This window comes from Zalophus californianus, chromosome 13, assembly GCF_009762305.2.
Source record: "Zalophus californianus isolate mZalCal1 chromosome 13, mZalCal1.pri.v2, whole genome shotgun sequence".
Lineage (NCBI taxonomy): Eukaryota > Metazoa > Chordata > Mammalia > Carnivora > Otariidae > Zalophus > Zalophus californianus.
This window is the reverse complement of record NC_045607.1, coordinates 91,890,662-91,908,989: the sequence shown is the minus strand read 5'-3', so window position 1 is coordinate 91,908,989 and position 18,328 is coordinate 91,890,662. Positions and strand designations below refer to the sequence as shown.

At 47.5% G+C, this 18,328-nt stretch overlaps 1 protein-coding gene across 4 annotated transcripts in view; it reads right to left on the bottom strand.

The window, feature by feature from the left end:
• Positions 1-14,242, bottom strand: part of DIRAS2 (DIRAS family GTPase 2) — a 30,788-nt gene extending 16,546 nt beyond the window's left edge. Inside the window, exon 1 of one of the 4 annotated variants that reach the window (XM_027616998.2) lies at positions 14,133-14,242. The gene's annotated coding sequence lies outside the window, so the exon portion shown is untranslated. Of the gene's footprint in view, positions 1-10,513; positions 10,533-13,832; positions 13,972-14,092 lie in introns of those variants that run through there. The other 3 variants (XM_027617000.2, XM_027616999.2, XM_027617001.2) reach the window with 3 other exon arrangements.
• Between the last annotated feature and the right edge of the window lie 4,086 nt (positions 14,243-18,328).

Below are 18,328 nucleotides of genomic sequence, written 5' to 3'. Positions count from 1 at the left end.
TAGAAAATTCTTAGACTCCTCTTCTAGTTAATAGTGAAAGGCAAAATGCCACAAGCTATCAGAAAAATACTGATTTTCGGGCGCCTGGGTGGCTCAGTTGGTTAAGCAACTGCCTTCGGCTCAGGTCATGATCCCGGAGTCCTGGGATCGAGTCCCGCATCGGGCTCCCTGCTCAGCGGGGAGCCTGCTTCTCCCTCTGACCCTATCCCCTCTCATGCTGTTTCCCTCTCTCTCTCTCTCTCAAATGAATAAATAAATAAAATCTTAAAAAAAAAGAAAAATACTGATTTTCCTGCTGTGTCAAAATATATAAAATAATATGCCAACATGCATGGTGACAAACTAAAATGCATTCCCTGACCAGAATCCTATAGAAAGATAAATAGGGGCACCTGGGTGGCTCAGATGGTTGGGCGTCTGCCTTCGGCTAAGATCTTGATCCCATCGGACCCCACATCGGGTTCCCGCTCAGCAGGAGAGCCTGCTTCTCCCTCTCCCTCTACTATACCCCCTGCGTGTGCTCTCTCACTCTCTCTGTCAAATAAATAAATAAAATCTTTAAAACAACAACAAAAAAGAAAGATAAATAAAAAATAATGCATGAGGTGGGAAGAAACCCATATGAGAAGTTTCAGAGGAGAGAAATTTACTACAGTTGAGCAAAAGTGCAAAGGTCTCAAACACACTTTTGTGCATCTATTATTTGCTGTAATGATTCTCTTTCAATAATAAGATACTTTGGCACATACTTTCTTCTCTCAGTGTTGTTTTGTTTGTGTTCTCTCTCCACTCCTTGCCTAGTATCAGTACCACAAAGGCAGGGTCCCTGTTGAATTCATTCACCAGGCACATCCATGCATCTGACTCATTGCCAAACACATCAGAAACGCTTAGCCCATACTGAATGATTATCTGCAGTTGGAATACATTTTTGTGAGCCAACCAAGGAAAACTGTACCAGAGAGGATAAATGAGTTCTTTAAAGAAACAAAATAAAGTTGTGAAACATCTACATAAGACTAACCACTCATAGGTTGGCAATGTCAAGTGAAATAAAAATTTACAAAAGGATACGCAGTAACATTATAGAGACAGAACCAGAGGTGCAGAATTTATTGTTATCATTCAGTAAGTTCTTACACAAAGAAGTTTAAGCCAAAAGTAGGCAGGAGCTACTGGGTATCATGCATTTGGATATTTTGTTTTCATTCTTCCCTTCATCTATTTCATCTGCTCCCCTACCCCTCCCACCTCCGGGCAGTTTGTTCTCTGAATTTATGAATCTTGCTGTTTGTTCAATTGTTTTGTTTTTCAGATTCCACATATGAGTGAAATCATATGGTATTTGTCTTTCTCTGTCTGACTTATCTCAGTTTGCATAAACTCATCTGTATTGTCATAAATGGCAAGATCTCATTCTTTTTTATGGTTAATATTCCATTACATATATATATATAATATTCCATTGTACATATATATAATATTGCATTGCATATGCATATATATATATATATATATATATATATATATATATATATGCTTTCTTCATCCATTCATCTTTCCATGAACACTTGGGTTGCTTTCATATCTTGGCTATTTTAAATATGTTGCAATAAACATAGGAGTGCACGTATCTTTTTGAATTAGTGTTTTCATTTTCTTCGGGTAAATACCAAAGAAATGGGTATTTGGATCATACGGTAACTTTTTTTTTAAGATTTTATTTATTTATTTATGTATTTATTTGAGACAGACAGAGAGTACATAAGCAGGGGGAGCAAGAGAGGGAGATGTAGGCTCTCTGCTCAGGGGCGAGCCCAATGAGGGGCTCTATCCCAGGACCCCAGGATCAGGACCTGAGCCAAAGGCAGACACTTAACTGACTGAGCCACCCAGATGCCCCATATGGTAACTTTTTGAGGAACCTCCATACTGTTTCCCACAGTGGCTGCATCAGCTTGCATTCCCACCAACAGTGCACGAGGGTTCCTTTTTCTCTACATTCTTACCCACACTTGTTATTTCTTAGTCTTTTTGATTCTAGCCATTGTGACAGGTATGTGGTGGTACCTCATTGTGGTTTTGATTTGCATTTCCCTGATGATAAGTGAGTTGAGAATCTTTCCATGTGTCTGTTGGCCATCTGCCTTCTTTGGTAAAATATCTATTCAGGTCTTCTGCCCATTTCTAATCAGATTATTTGCAGGTTTTTTGGTGTTGACTTATATAAGTTCTTTACATATTTTGAATATTAACCCCTTATTTGATATATCATTTGCAAGTATCTTCTCCCATTCACTAGGTTGCCTTTTTATTTTGTTGATGGTTTCCTTTGCTGTAAAAAAACTTTTTATTTTGGTGTAATCCCAATAGTTTATGTTTGCTTTTGTTTCCCTTGCCTGAGAAGACATGTCCATAAATATGGTGCTAAGGCCAGTGTCCAGGAGATTACTGCTTGTGTTTTCTTTTAGGAGTTTTATGGTTTCAGGTCTCACATTTAGGTCTTTTATCTCTTTGAGTTTATTCTTGTATATGGTATAAGAAAGTGGTCCAGTTTCATTCTTTTCTATGTACTTATCTCCAGCTGGTGTCTTTTAATATAAAATAGGTATTTTTATAAAAGAGGTAAGAATATATGTAATATATAAGGCAAGGATTTTTAATATATAAAAATATATAAGTAATATACAAAAATATGTATTATACAAAAATAAAACCTTTAAGATACAGCAAATTCTTTAACACACTTTATAAGGAGAGAAGAAGCAACCACAAAAATACTGTCTACTACAGGATGGCTTACTAATTAACCTTGTAGCGAGGACTATGTAAGTGTAGCAGAACTAAAAGGCAAGTCATGCGTCTTATCTTTTATACAAAAAGCAATTGTTCTAAATTCATTGTCATTTTCTGTATGGCAGATGGCTTTGAGTAGTAGGCCATCTAGCAGATATTTTACAAAACTAAGCATACTTCCTCTGTCTCTCTAATATAAAGATGAAATTATAAACACGAGAGAGACACAGTCCTCCTTTGGGAAAACAACTGTCCTACGGAGAGATGCATAAAAATGCATCTAGGAGAGTCACGTAGACATCACTGAGAGGGTCACATAGGTTGTTCCTGACTTTTCTCCTCCTGACAAGGGCAACTAACATCTTGTCAAGAACAAGACACCACTGGGAGAATCCTAGAACACGGTGGTGAGGCTGGAACACCCCCTGTACTCCAGAGCCCAAGATAGATCCTGTTAGGGGAGCAGCCCCGCACTGCCCACCTCGCGCCTTCCCCAGGCCAGCACAGTGCCATAAGGACAGGTCTCCCCTGAGCCTCTGGTTCCTTCGGGGGCGGGGGGGGGGGGGCGGGAAGAGAACCCAGGAGGGACAACCAGCCAGCCCCAGCACTGTGGGTCATTTTGTGGGAGCCCCTACTCTAATTCACACCATGGGACCTGCAGGGGAATCTCTGGGGCTTACCACTAGGAATCTACGAACCGAAAATCTGAACAAATCAATTACTAGTAAGGGGATTGAATCGGTGATGGAAAATCTCCCAGTGAAGAAAAGCCCAGACCAGATGGCTTCACTAGTGAATTTCAAGGAGAATTGACACCAGTCCTTCTCAAACTTTTTGGAAAAAAATGAAAAGGAGGGAACACTCAAACTCATTCAATGAGGCCAGCATTATCCTGATACCAAAACCAGAAAAGGATGCTACTAGAAAAGTAAATGACAAACCAATATCCCTGATGAGTATAGATGCAAAAACTCTCAATAAAATACTAGCAAACTGATTTCGGTGGCACATCGTAAGGATCGTTCACCTTATTCAAGTGCGATTTATCCCTGGGACACAAAGATGGTTCAACATATGCAAATCAATCCATGTGCTAGATCACATTAACAGAATGAAAGAAAATAACCATATGATCATCTCAATAGATGGAGGAAAAGCATTTGACAATATTCAACATCCACTCATGATAAAAGCACTCAACAAATTAGGCACAGAAGAAACATATCTCAACATAACAAGACCATATATGACAAGCCCACCACTAACATCACACTCAATGGAGAAAGGTTGGAAGCTTTTCCTCTAAGATCAGGAATAAGACAAGAGTGCCCACTGACACCCCTCCTACTCAATATGGTACTAGAAGTTGTAGCCAGAGCAATCAGGCAAGAAAAGAAACAAAATACATTAGAATTGGAAAGGAAGAAATAAAATTGTCTCTAATATGAAGATAACATGATTTTCTATAGAGAAAATCCTAGTGACTACCAAAACACTGTTAGATCTAATCAATGAATTTCACGAAGTTGCAGGATATGAAGCTAACATAAAAATCATCAGCATTTCTATACACTATTAACAACAAATATTCTTAAAAAATGAATCTTCATTGCAGCATTATTTACAATAGCCAAGGCACAGAACCAACCGTAATGTCCACTGATGAACGAGTGCATGAAGAAGTCGTGTATATTTATACAGTGGAGTATGGTGCAGGCATTAAAAAAAAAAAAAAAAAAAAAAAAAAACAAGGAACTCTTACCATTTGCAAAACCATGGATGGACACTGAAGGCATGATTCTACGTGAGGTAAGTCAGACAGAGACAGATACTATATGATTCCACTTACATGTGAAATCGAAAACACACAAACAAAAACCCATTTCAAACTCATTGAAAAAGAGATCGGACGTGTGGTTACCAAAGGCACAGGGTGGGAAAGGGAAAATTGGAGGAAGGTGGTCAAAACAAAGAAACTTCTACGTTATAAGACACATGAGTCACAGGGGCTACAACGTGCAGCATGCTGACTAGAACCAACACTGGTCTGGGATCCGCAGGAAACACACGTAAGGGAATAAATCCAGAGTTCTCATCTCAAGGGGATGATTTTTTTCTTTAAAAACTTTTTTTCTTTCTTTTCCTTTTACTATATTTATATGAGAAAATGGATAGTAGATGAACCTACTGGAGTACTCATTTCACAATGTATGTACATCAAACCGCCATGCTATGTGTCTTAAATGTACACAGTGATGTATGTCAATTATTTCTTGATAACACCTGGGGAAAAAATGCTTCTGCTATTACATGACTTGGTCAGAAGCAATACAAATGTGTCCCTAAACAGCTCTCCGATATGCACAGTTAAAAATTTGAAAATCAAACTTTTTTTTTCTATCATTTTAAAGGTCTTCCAGATGAAGGATTCCCATGGGTGTGGATGCATTTGATAAAAATGCATGGACGCAATATCCATCAGTTCCATTTCGAGAATATGCCATGGATGTCAGAGGGGAACAGAGGCCAGAGAAGGGCTCCCTGGAAAGTTGCCGTTTGAGCAAAGATTCGCGAGAGGCGATGGTGTGAAGTCTGGATACCTGGGGAAGAGCTCCCCAGCAGAGAGCATCAGGTGCAAGCACAGATACCAGCATGACCTGTTTTAGGACCATGGAGGATTCCAGAATGCAGGGAGACGGGGAAAGGTCGGTGAGGTCAGCAAGTGATGGGCAGGCGATGGTGTGGAGACAGCTTTGACCGTGGGAAGCACTCTGGCCACTGAGGGTTTTTAGGAGAGGAGGGACGGTCTCACTCCTGCTGCATGGGGCCTTCTAGAGGACTCAGAGGGGCAAGGTGAAAGCAGGAGACAGTCAGGAGGTCCCGGCGTGGACCCGGCTGGTGGCAGGGGAGGTGGTCAGTGCCATCCCAGCTCAGCTCACCCTCTGGGTCCATGACTACAAATGCCAACCATACACCAGCAAGGCCCGATGGCATACCCACGGCCAGGCCTCTGCCCTAAACTACAGGCTTATGTGCCCTCTCCCTGCAGGGCCTCTCCGCTCGGATGCCTCGGAGACATCCCAGAATAACGAGTGCACAACTGAGCTGCCTATAGCCCCTCACCAGCTCCCTCGTCTTGGCTGATGTCAACACTCCCTTCCAGTTGTCCAGGCCTGAGCCCTCAGAGCCCTCCCGAACCCCTCCTAATGGCCTGCGCCTCACGCCCAGTCCCTCAGCAGAAAGCGGTGGTGATCTCCCCTGAACGTGGCCTTGGATCGCCCTTCCCATTGTTCCCACACGCTTCCCATGACCTTCAGCCGGGTCCCTGAAGCCACCTCCTAAGCAGAAAGTGGGCTTCAGCCTCAAGCTATTCTCATCAACTCCCGGAAGGCACGAGACCTTGTCTCCCCCATTCTCAAAACCTTCCACTGGCCACCCTGTCTCAGAAAATAGTGGCTGATGGGCTCGCCCCCCACCCCAACCCTCACCTCCTCCTGAGCTTTCCCTAGCTCCCTCCAGCCACACGCCTCCTCGTTGCTCCTAGGACAACAGCTGCCATGCTCCTGCCCCAGGACCTTTGCACTGGCACTCCCTCTCCATGGACCAGTCTCCCCCCTCACCTTCTGCAGACCTATATTCAAATGTCCCCTTCTCAACAAGACTCCACTGACCACCCTGTCTCACTGCATGACCTCGGCCCTGACCACGCTGTCTCCCTGCATGACCTCGGCCCTGACCACCCTGTCTCCCTGCATGACCTCAGCCCTGACCGTCTAAAACTTCGTCCTGCCTTATTTTCCCCCATGGCACGCGCGCCTTTCTGACATACTATGTAATTTAGTTTTTTAAAATTCGTGTTTACTTCCACTATCCCCTAAGCTCTACAAGGGCTGTTATCTGTTCATTCACTCTGTCTGCCCCGGGCTTGAACACTGCCTGGCCCACAGGAGTCATTCAGTACAAATCTGCTTGGAGTATGAATGAATGAACCTATGTTTTACTTGTAATGAACAGACAGGGAAGGCCAGGCTCAGCGAGGTGGCTCAGCTAAGAGCCACGTGAACAGAGATCTGGAGGGGGGCCTCTCTAGGCGGCCATGCACCCGTGGTCGTGATGTGCACCCCAGTGGGCTGAGCGGCATCTCAGACGCGGCTTCCAGGCTGTAGGAACAGAGTAGTGTGAAGCTGGCCACTATGTCAACGACAGGGCAAGGCTCTGCTCACGAGGCGTTGTCCCCAGCCCTCCGCTGTGGGAGTGCATCCACAAGGCAGACCACCACCCTGTGCAGGCCCCGCGTGGGGAGAGCTCTCCATGCACTTGCAGCTCCCTATCTAGAGGCTTCCAAATATCAGAAGCAGGGTGCCCTGACTGCAGAGGCCACAGAAGGGAAGCCACGTGAGCTGAGGCTGGGCCGGGAGGCAAGGTCCCGGCCACATGCGTTTCCAGACCCCAGCATACAGCCACTGAAGGGGCCCGGCTCCACTGGAGAAAGTGGACAAGAAGCCTGTACAATAAATTGGGCCCAAACCCGGGCAGCTTAGACCAGAAAGGCGGCAGGGAAGACAGCATACAGGTCGGGTGACACCGATCGGAATTGGTGGTGGTTGGTCGGGGAAGGAGTTCAGATGGGGAGCGCAGGGAAGTAAAGCGTCAAGGAAACTGGCAAGGTTTCCAAGCGGCAGCACCGGAGGGATGGGACCAGACCCTCTCCTGAGAGCACGCTGGGCAAAGCCCGGGTTGTAGGGGGAGGGCGTGAGCTGCGAGTGTGTTTGGGGCTGACGAGGCTCACGGCGCGTGGGCAGGTGGATGATGTGTCCAGTGCCGGCTGTAGCGCCGGGACCACGGTGCGCGTCTGGGAGACACAACTGACGTAGGCACTGAAGCCCAGAGTGGAGAAGACGGCTGGGGAGACCCACGAGGAAACAGCAGAGGACTCCAGCCCTGAACTCGGGGGGAGGCAGCCGGTCTGCAAAGCATCACAAGGGGCATCGGGGGGTGGGAGCTGCCGTGTGGAAGGGCCGCGTCCTGGAAGCCAAGGAGAGCAGGGCCTTCGGAGAAGAGGGGCCGGACAGTGTGAACTGGGAGTCGGAACTGGGAAGGGAGAAGAGTCCCTGGTGAGCCCAGCAAGAGCGGCTCTGATGGCGCACCAGGTGCCGCCCAGGAACATTTCCTGAGACCCTGGTTGTGAAACGGAGATGCTTACACATTGGTGGCCGAATGGTACCCAGTTCGGTTTTAATTAATTTAAGGATACACAGACATGAACATGTATGAACACCTGTAGGAAGGTAACAGCCGATGAAACCAGCAGGATGAAATGTCACTTCTGGGACAGCAGTGGAGCTAGTGCACTGAGCAAGTGTGCTTCAAGCACAGGCTGGAGAGGAGACACCCCACGTCCCTCAGGAGGGGGCAGAGCTCCCAGGACTGAGCAGACTCCTCTGCGACTGTCACCATCAGGTGGACCTCCAGAGGAGAGGGGGGAAAGACAGAGGTCTCCCAGGTGACATCTGAGCGCACCATGAGGACAGACGCTGAACGTGGGGCCAATGCTCTTGGTGAGCGAAGAAGAGCATCAGAGGTCAGAAGCTGATGGGATGAGCAAAGGCAAGGGCGTGGAGTCAGGAGCTGTGAACCGCTGATCGGTATTTATTTGTGTCTACTCTACAGTTACCAAGCAGGTCAGCAAAACATGCCATAAGAGTCTGTGGCTACCAATGTGTCTGGAATCCAATGACAGGCGATACTGGACAGTCCTTAGCATCACCTGTCCTCCGCAGGCTTCCAGTCAGCACCAGGACCCCCAGAAGCCTTACAGAGATGAAGAGACTAGAGCAAAGAAATGTCAAGCAGGGGATATTCTGACAGATGCAAAGCCGCATGAATTCAGTGACATAGGTGGGACTGCCCGTGGGGAGATGAGCTCAGCCAAGGAACAGAAGGAAAGAGCTGGCAAAAGGATGAACATGGACTTAACCAGAATCAAAACAGGGAGTCCCTGGGGGCCTGGCTGAAAGAGCAAGATATAAAGGAAAAAAAAAAAAAAAACAATCTTTTAAGATTAATTGGAGAGTGTGTATACCAGGTGAGCTAGAAGAAGCAGGGTGCAATGTCAGAGCGCAGGCTCCACACCAGGCTGCACAGAACGAAGCTGACCCGGCGAGAGAGCAGAACCGTTACAATGCTGATCAGATAACAACCACCCACCAAAGCAGCCCAGGAATCCTGACCCTCCAGCAGGTGCACAGAGGTCTAGCAAGCTGCATCTTGAAAACCCCTCTGATTTAGGCATTCGTAGCCCGGATGTTCAGATGCGGGACCCTCCAGGTGGTGGAAGGAACAGCGGTCGATGCGCAGCTAGGAAGTGGCAGAACGCGCATTTCAGCTGAGGCTTAGCAAACCCAGGAAGGCGTCCAAGCCGATCCAAATCAGCAACAATGGAACCAGGAGCTCAGGACACTAGAATGGCAAGGAAGGAAGTTTTTTATAGGAACATGTAATATTGCCAAGCCACTTTCAGAATGGTCTCATATTTGCTTTAAAAATGCAACAGCCGTGTTAGGCAGCTAATCGCAGACGGCCATGTATGTTTTCTGACTCAGGCGTCAGAAACAGTTCCTTGCCAAGATCTGATAGAGCAGAAAGGTAGGTACCGACATATTTAGCATGCATGCTGAGCCTTCAATAGTAAGGAATCAGCATTACCATCGGGTGTGAATACAACAGTATCTAGTCAAAGAGGGACGGGTATCAAGTGATAGCTAATGAGTGAGAAAGACAGAAAGATAAACGGGTCTGTAGTATCCCCAGTGTCTGGGGACTGCTCCACTGACCGCTCTCTGTAAATCTCAGGGGTTATCTCACAAGCGGGGGCGGGGGGGCAGTGAGGTAGCCCACTGATCTTATGAACACATGTGTGCCGGCCGGGGGCGGTGACAGCTGGATAGCACGCTTAAAAAGACATGTCCGAGTTCATACCAAAAGGAAAACGCCATTGAGCTGGATTTTCGCTGTGGCAGAGCCGAGTGAGCTGCTGGCTTTGCTCTGGGTGCAGAGACCTGGATGCTGATCATTACCCCCCCTTGCCCGGTATCAGCGGAAGATAAATTCCACATTGAAAGTCACAGGTGTGCTCCAATAAGACAAACGGAGGGTGAAGATGACATAGGGAAGAAAGTGTCCCCCTCCAAGGGCTCCTCTGTCTGAGCTCTCATGAGCACATGGACCTTCTGGAGCCTAGCCTCAGAAGTGGAAGGAGGAGAGGTGCGGGAATGGACAGTCTCTGTATTCTTACTTCAGAAAAACAATCACTTTCCAGACACTAATTAGCTTTAGAACAACACCGCACAAATTCCTCTCGTACAAGATGCTGCTCTCTTTAAACCTCCTCTCCTGGTTCTGAGACAGCCAGCCATGTGATGGAAATGCCTCCCCCCACTCCCACCGCCACCCCTCCATCGCTCACTGATCACCGATCACCAAGACCATCCAGGGGTGGGGTGAAGAAACTGACATCTTTTCATTAAGGTCACTCATTTCTGGGCTTCAAGAAGCCAGTATGCATGGGTCAGTCAATTATAAAGCGTTGCATTTCACCAAACTTGACTTACTGGTGTTAAAATGGATAGAAACATCGAAAATGCATACACATACCAGTAAAGGATAATTCGAAAAGATCCATGAAGCATATTCAATCATGCAGTAAATACATACTCACTCGCTGTTTATTGGTGTCACAATGGATTTGCTGTTACCTGCCCAGTAAAGGAATTTAAATATGAAAACTGAATGACCTCCAACGGGACATGGGGACTCAGTTGCTGACGTCTGCCATCAGGGATTAGACAGAAGCAAAGAGTACTTGTGCAAAATGGCGACACCCACCACTATATCACCTTCCTTTGTTTCTGCTACAGCAGATCCCTAGGCTGCAAGCGGGTCGAATCCACAAGTCTATCTACTGGTTAATTTTCAGAGAACCAGGTATTTCACTCAAGGTATCTGACCTGACCAGTTATTCGATCCAATCCTCCTGCTTTTCTGATAAAGAAGCAAAAACAGGTTTCAAGATCGCACAACTAGCTTATGGCAGTACACTGGTCTTATAACAATTTGAGATTATCTGTATTTTTATTTTTGATAGTGTCTGATTGGTTCAATTTAATGGTTTAATGGCTTCTAAACTTTCAGCTTTTATTTTATTTATTTATTTTTTTTAAGCTTTTAAATTGCTTTGTCAAAAGGTTAACATCCCATACCCATGCTAGCCAAAACAATAACCACCAGCTACATGGGCTACTTAAAATGTAGCTAATCCAAATTGAGATGTTCCCTAAGTGTAAGACGTAGCATGAAAAAAAACAAAAAAACAAAAAACAAACACTTGTAAAATATCTTATCAGTATTTTGTATCAATTACATCTTTAAAATGTCATTTTTTGATAGACTGGGTTAAAGAAAATACATTATGAAACTTAATTACACCTGTTTATTTTTACTTTTGTAATGTGATTCCTTGGACATTTTAATTTATGCATGTGGCTCACACAATTTATTTATTTTGGACAGTACTGATTTATAGGAAAGCACTTAACTGCATTAAGAACAGGAGCTATAAGGAACCTTGCTTTCCTGAATTTGCAAATGGTGAGAACAAAGCAAGAGAGGATGGGAGAGCACCTGCTCTGAGCACTTGGAAGAATCCCTACCTGGCGAAGGAAGAGAAACTTGCAAGACTCATAATAAAACAAAAACTGAAGCCTAACTTGAAGTCAATTGAACAACTTCAGGTTAATCCTTACTTGCACATGCATGTGTAAATTTAACGTGTAAAACATTAGCAATCGTGACGGTGTGACAACCATCACCTTCCCTTTTGATTAAGAGCAGGTATTTTCCTAGATAAATCATAACCAAAAGCAACGTTCTAGGAATCAGTGTGTCTTTAAAGAGACACGTGTCCGTTGTAAGTAGCCAAACCAGATAGACAGACAGATATCTAACCCACCTTACAGGCGAGAATGGGACACAGAAGTTATCTGAATTGAAAGTTACAGGTCAGCACTGAGCCCTTTCTAACTTAAAACAGTGTGCAGGCAATCTCCTCACCCCAGAAAACCAAATGCTCCTCTTTAGAACAAACAAAATTTTTAGTGCAAAAATTCACTGCATTTATCTTGGGGGGTGGGTGGGAAATGACGACTCTGTCCAAATCAATAGGCTAATTACGTATCAACCATGGCAACAAAATCAGAAGAAGGAACATGTGTTTACTGTCACAGATGCACTCTCTTTTTGACAAAGAACCCTTGTTATTTCTCAAAGGTTCCAATTTTTCAGTAAGATGAGCAGGTACGCGGTCGGAGACAGCATTCACTGAGTGCTGAGCACGCCAGATTGCCGGACGCAAGCGCAAAGGCACTCCCACAACTCCGAATTCAATTTGGGTGTTTTCTGAGTCTCTCCTTCGGAACAACTATTAAATCTGTAACAAGAAGAGATTCTGGAGGTTTCAGTAATAACCGTGCACATTTAATTGCCGTCTGCAAAAGTAGCTCAGGAGAAAGCAGCGATTCTGGGCGCTGTGAGACAGTCACCTCTCTCTGCTCCCTTCCCTGTGCTCACCACTGGGAACGATCTCCCCCTTTAGCAAACTAACCGCCATGTGTTAAAGGGGATGAAAGTGTCTCCCTGCCTTGTCCCTCCTGTTTCTTTGAGATGAACTACGGGTCTTCCAGGGCCTCAGCCCACAGGAATGCTGGGCTCCTGCATTTCCAGAGACAGAACTGTTGACAATTTGCAATTTCAGACAACGACCCCCCCAAAAAAAACAGTATTATCCCCCCACAAATATGTTAAATTTATTCTAGTTTTACCCCCCCCACAAATACGTTACAGTTATTCTAATTTTACCCTCCCCTTTTCTCTCCCTCCCACTCCACTCCTTCAAATCCAAATGCCACTGGAAAAGAAGTGCTTTTGGACTGATCTGGAATGTGAAATGCTCCAGCTTTTTATTGTTACCTAGAAAATCTTCCTTAAAAAGAACATTTTATAGGTTTTTAGTTCAAAGCAGGAAAGGTCTCCTATGCTAAGACTAGCTTCTCGATTGGAAGGGGGTCGTTCCAAAGTTAATAAGGGCAGAGACGCAGAATAAATCCCCGAGGAAGGCGAGCTGTGTCACTGCACAGTTGGAAGGACTGAATCCCACCACGAAGCTCTATTTCACCCGCCAATGGAGGGCACCAGGGGTGCACCGAGCTTCCAGTTTAAAAGTCTCCCAAACCCCCAAGAATGGGAATTGGTTTTAAAGGAGAACAGCAGCATTTTTCCGGCCGGGGCCGGACGGCTGGAGGACTCGGGGCGAGAATCCAGCAGTGCTTTGCAGGGAGCCGGGGAGCTCACAGGAGTCATTGTCATCTTGGGAAGCCACATTCTTACAACTACAGAAGGGGTCCGGCGCCTCTCCTACCCCTGCCCCGACCCCAGGGAAACGGGGGGGGGGGGCGGGGGGGACACATGTAGCGATGGTGAGACACATTCTTTAAGAGGAGAATTGAAATTTATAGTCAAGTCTCAGCCAAGCCCGTCAAGGGCTGCGGTGTGGTCCGAAAACATGCTGAGCAAACAGCAGTCTCAACGTGCTCTGCATTTTCCTCTGCTCGAACCACATCTTTGAGGACTCCCGTAAACCCATTCAATCAACTTCCACAATGGAAACACCTGCACCACAAGGGTTTTCTAAAACACTAACTCCTGTTTTGGAAGGAATCCCAAGCAACGCCTAAGAGACAGATTTTCTTGTTTAAAGCACACGTTGTAGACAAGGGGACCAAGATGCACGCCCTCGCTGACAAGGATACAGATATGCAGCTTTCCCCCCGCCGGCCAACTCCATCCAGCAGCCCGATGGCTGACTCGCCCTCCCACACGGCGGCAATCCCTCCAGGGGGCTCGCGAACCGGGACGCCCAGGCCGTCCGTCGGTGGCCCCAGTGCGGACGCGGCGAAGCCACACCAGAGGACGGGGATCGTTACCTGAGGAGCCGCACAACTCCGCCCGGAGCTTCCCCGGAGCTCGCCTCGCCTAGGACAGGGCACCGCGCAGGCTGTGCGGCGGCGGGCTCCTCCCGAGGCAGGCGGGGCGCGCTCCCTCGCGCCGCCGCCGTGACGCTGCTGTCAGCTGCTCGCCCGCCGTGCGCCCCGCCACCTGCGCCCCGCGCCCCCGCGCCCCCCGCGTCCTCCCCGCACCTGCGCCCCGCGCGCCCCGCGCACCTGCGCCCCGCGCCCCCGCGCACCTGCGCCCCGCACGCCCCGCACAGCCCGCACAGCCCGCACCTGCGCCGCCCCGCCCGGCCGTCCTCCGGCCTGGCTCCTCTCGCTCCCTCCTCAGTCAGCGACTTCTGAGCCGCGCCAGCTGCCGCAGCGACCGCTGCTTTTGCTCAAATGGCGCCTGCCCGCCTCCAAAGAGCTTTTAGGTGCCACCTACTGCATGCTCCTGGAATAGACGGCCGGGACTGGAATTTTCTGAGAACTCCATGAATTAAAATCACTCCACTGGAAGTGCACCCGATTCTTTTGCTTTAGACCCTTCACATCACCAACTGTAATCACTACTAACCGCCTAAGCTTTTCTTGCAGTGCCCGGATACTAAATGAAAAACCTACTCATTGAGGAGGCAGGTGGAATAGGGCCATGCCGATAGCCACCCACACAGTGCAGATTAATACATTTTCATTTAATAGACTCGTGGGACAAAAAAAAAATCACCATTGGAGATCTGGGGCTAGAATTGCCTTTCCACTGAGTAGTTTCACATTAGCGTTTGGGGGGAAATAACCAGGTGTACTGTCTCACATGGATAAACCTTTTTGTCTGAGAAGCACTGATCGGAAACAGGTGAATCAGCAAGAAATAAGATTTATGGCTAACAATTCTGTGCCAACACGTTTTAAATACTTGCCTATAACACTGATGGAATATTGAATTTAAACTACAGGTTTGAGGAATATTTCTTTGCCCTATTGTAACTCATTCTTTTTTTAATACCAATTTTTCCAAGAGACTCGGCAGTGTTTTGTTGCTCTTTAAATTTGATGTAGCTTATAGAATCCCATTTACCTGTTTAAACCTGTCTTGAATTTCTGTGTAATTTCAAATTGCCCTATCCTTTGATGTTCATTTCCAAAGTACATTCCTGCCGATATTCACAGGAAATAGATGTTTTTAAAATCTTACTTAGAATGATAATTATAATCAAGAAAATGTATTTGTCCCACTAGTTCACCCTAATCCTGACCTAGAAGCTAAGGCCATTGGAATATGGGGGAAAAAGTCATTGAAGGCTACTATGGGCAAATCTACCCCTATGTTAATGATGCAGGAAATCAGGGTGGCCGCTCCATCCGGGTCTCCTCTTCAGTACAAAGTCATCCCAGGGGAGGGTTCAGGGACACTGACGGTGGGTTCTGGGCATCGCCCGCTTCCATTTCTGGAATCTGAAAGGACCGCGGAGGCTAACAAATTGAGATGTTGTTTTCCATGACAACCTGAAACGTAGGTTACCAGGTTAAATGGTAAAAATGGAAGTTGAGGACTAAGTAGGGAATGGTGAAGAGATTTAACAGTGTGGGAGTACTGAAGGCAGAAAGCCCGTCCTAGCCCAGGGCTGGAAGGAATGAGAATCTGGAGCTGGTGAGCGGAGCCAGTTGATTCTGCAAATTGCACACTGCAGAAGAATCTGCATTTGGTCACCTACAATCATTATTTGTTCTGTGAATGTGCCGCAGGGGCCCCAGAGGCCCCGTTTAAATGGGAGCAGCATGCGTAAAATGATGCCCTTGGCCTCCCTGTCGCTCGGCAAGCCCTGACTTTTTCACTGGCAAGAAGGAGCAGATTGCTTCTAAAATCTGACTTTAATAAGACCCCCCCCCATGAGATTTCTAAGCTTGTTGTGCGTGAAAGCTCCAGACCCATGACTCTCAAACTCTTTGCACGTTCAACACAGCCAGCTGAGCCACACCCCAGATTTTCTGACTCAGCTCGGGGGGCTCCAAAGCGTGCAGTTCTAACAGGTTCCCTGGTCATGCTCAAGCTGCTTGGAGCAGGGACCCACGGAGCTCAGCCACCCAGGTAATGCAGAGACTGATAGCAGATGGTGATGTGTTCAGGTAAGAGGAACATGCATACTTCTATTTTCTAAAGCAAATTGAAACCAGGTTTAGCCAGTCCAGTATCCCTCAGTTAGAGGAAGCCTTGTCCTCCCAGGATCACACATGAGCCCCAGGGTCTTGGGGGGCGGGGGCTGTAAAAAGAGCTTCTTCAGCTATCTTCCCACTTTGCACTCTCCCACAAACTAGGATTTGGCAAACTTAGCCTCTATGCAAATTAGGAAAAAGACCCCTCTCTGGGTGGACACACTCTCCCCTTGCCCTCAAGACAAGGCAGGACTTGAGGGGCAGAGGACCCTTTGTGCAAAGAATCTTCCTGCAGCAGGTGCTAGCCACGCCATGTTCCCAGCGGGGTGAGTGCAGGGCACCTGCTGAACCCCAACCTCACTCTCACCCTCTGCTGGTCACCTTTGTACCGCGCCCCTGCGCCCTGCACCCCCCGCACCTGCGCCCCGCAGTTACACAGACTGCCCAAGCAAGCACACCCAGCCTGCTCCTCCCCCAGGCCAGCATGGCCACTGGAGCGCTGGCAGCTCCGTTTAGGACCTGATGTCACAGGTCCACAGAGTGCCAGAAGCCATCCAGGGAGAAGCAGAGCCAAAGTCTAACATCTGGGCACGAGCCAGGGGGATAAGGCGGGAGACACTCTAGTTGGCTGCTGGGCAAGCACCTATGTAACAAAAAGACACAGCTTTGGACTGTGTTCCTTCTGTGTCTCATTGTCTCACTTTCCTCCTGTTTTCTCTGAGACACTGGTTCGGGCAACAGCAGTACCAGCCGCAGCTGGGAAGTTAATAGGCATGCCCATTCCAGCCCCACCCAGACTTCCTGACTCAGAAACTCTGACGGTGGGGGCGCGGCAACATGCGTTTGGCAAACAATCCAGGAGATCCTGATGCCATGTGGTAGAGTTTGAAACCCACTGCACTAACGTATGCTTTGCAATCATATTTTTAACAAATGCCATATCAACCTATCTCCTTAAAAATTGTAGAAAGGGCACCACCTTGATGGAATGTGCTCAAGGGACAGCACATTCCACCCTGAGATGTTTCTGGTCCTGCAGGGGGTCTCCCGGGATCGCAACCCTTACACCCTGTCCATGCAGCTGTCCCTTCTAAGGGCTTACCATGTAAGGATGCGGTGCAGGGCACCACTGCCAGGAGGACACCCTGTCTCCCAGTGGTTGCGCCAGTGGTCAGGATGCGCACCTGCAGAGCTGGCCCTCTTTGATCCAAACTCTCACCTCCATCTTCTCCGCATGGAGCCTAATCCCCGGACAGGCCAGACCCTCCAAACTAAGTCCTCAGCCCTGCAATGTAAAAAGCCTTGCACCTCGATTCGGAGAAAGGGGAGCCCAGGCCCAAGAAAAATAAAGTCTTCCCACAAAAGGCAGAAAGAAATCGAAGTTTTCTTTTGATTTTTGTCCGTGAGTTCACTGGCCCTGAAGTAAGAGTTCTGAAATTGGGTTGGCCCTTCAGAGATGTCCCACATCCAAAGCTACCGGGGGATTAGTCATCACAGGCTGTCCTCTTCCCAGGCCCTTTCTGAGGCAATTCCCACGAAGGGAGTCAGCTGAGAGCCTTTGGCTGCAAGACGCCAGTCACGGGGGCGCCAGGCTTCAGTCCTGGGTGGTGGTTGTGGCTGTGCACTGCAACAGCATCTCAGCAGCCAGAGATGATTTCCAGAGATGGGCGTCCACTCCATGAGTGAAGATCTCAAAGGCAGGTCTTTTTACAGAGGGTGAGGATCCTTTGTTACTCCATTGGTTTTCATCTTGGTTCTCTATTTTTAATCATCCTTTCAGGCTCTACCCGGCTGTACTGGGTGCTTTTCGGTCTAAGGAGGCTTTGCCTCTGTTCTTCTTCCCCTCCCTCAGCACTGCTACAACAAGACCCAGGCATCATGCTTGCTCTCTGTTCTTAATCTTTTCAGCTTACCGGGGCTGCACAGATGCCAAAGCTGACATCTGTTCTCTGTAATCTCGAGAGTTTCTCATCCCTGCCTTATCTAAGGTTGACCTAGTTATCTTGGTCTCCTGAAATATGAGTGAGCGCACACAGGTGATGATATCCATGAAATGCAGCTCGGTGCACTCATTCTGCTCTGCCTGTCCCTGGGTCCAGCCCGTCAAAACCCGTGCTTTCCCTCCTCCGCAAACCTCCCACTGTGTCCTTTGGGACACCTGCACCTTATCCATCAAGCTTCTCTGAATTCTAAACTGCTTTGTAGAAGCTGGGCAGCCTTTTGACCTCATTAAAAGCTGACTGTTGACCCGTCCCCACTTCTGTAGCATCTCAACCAGAGACTGTCTCGCCTCCCATGCTCCATTATCTCCTTAATCTCCAAGCAGTCTCTCCTGA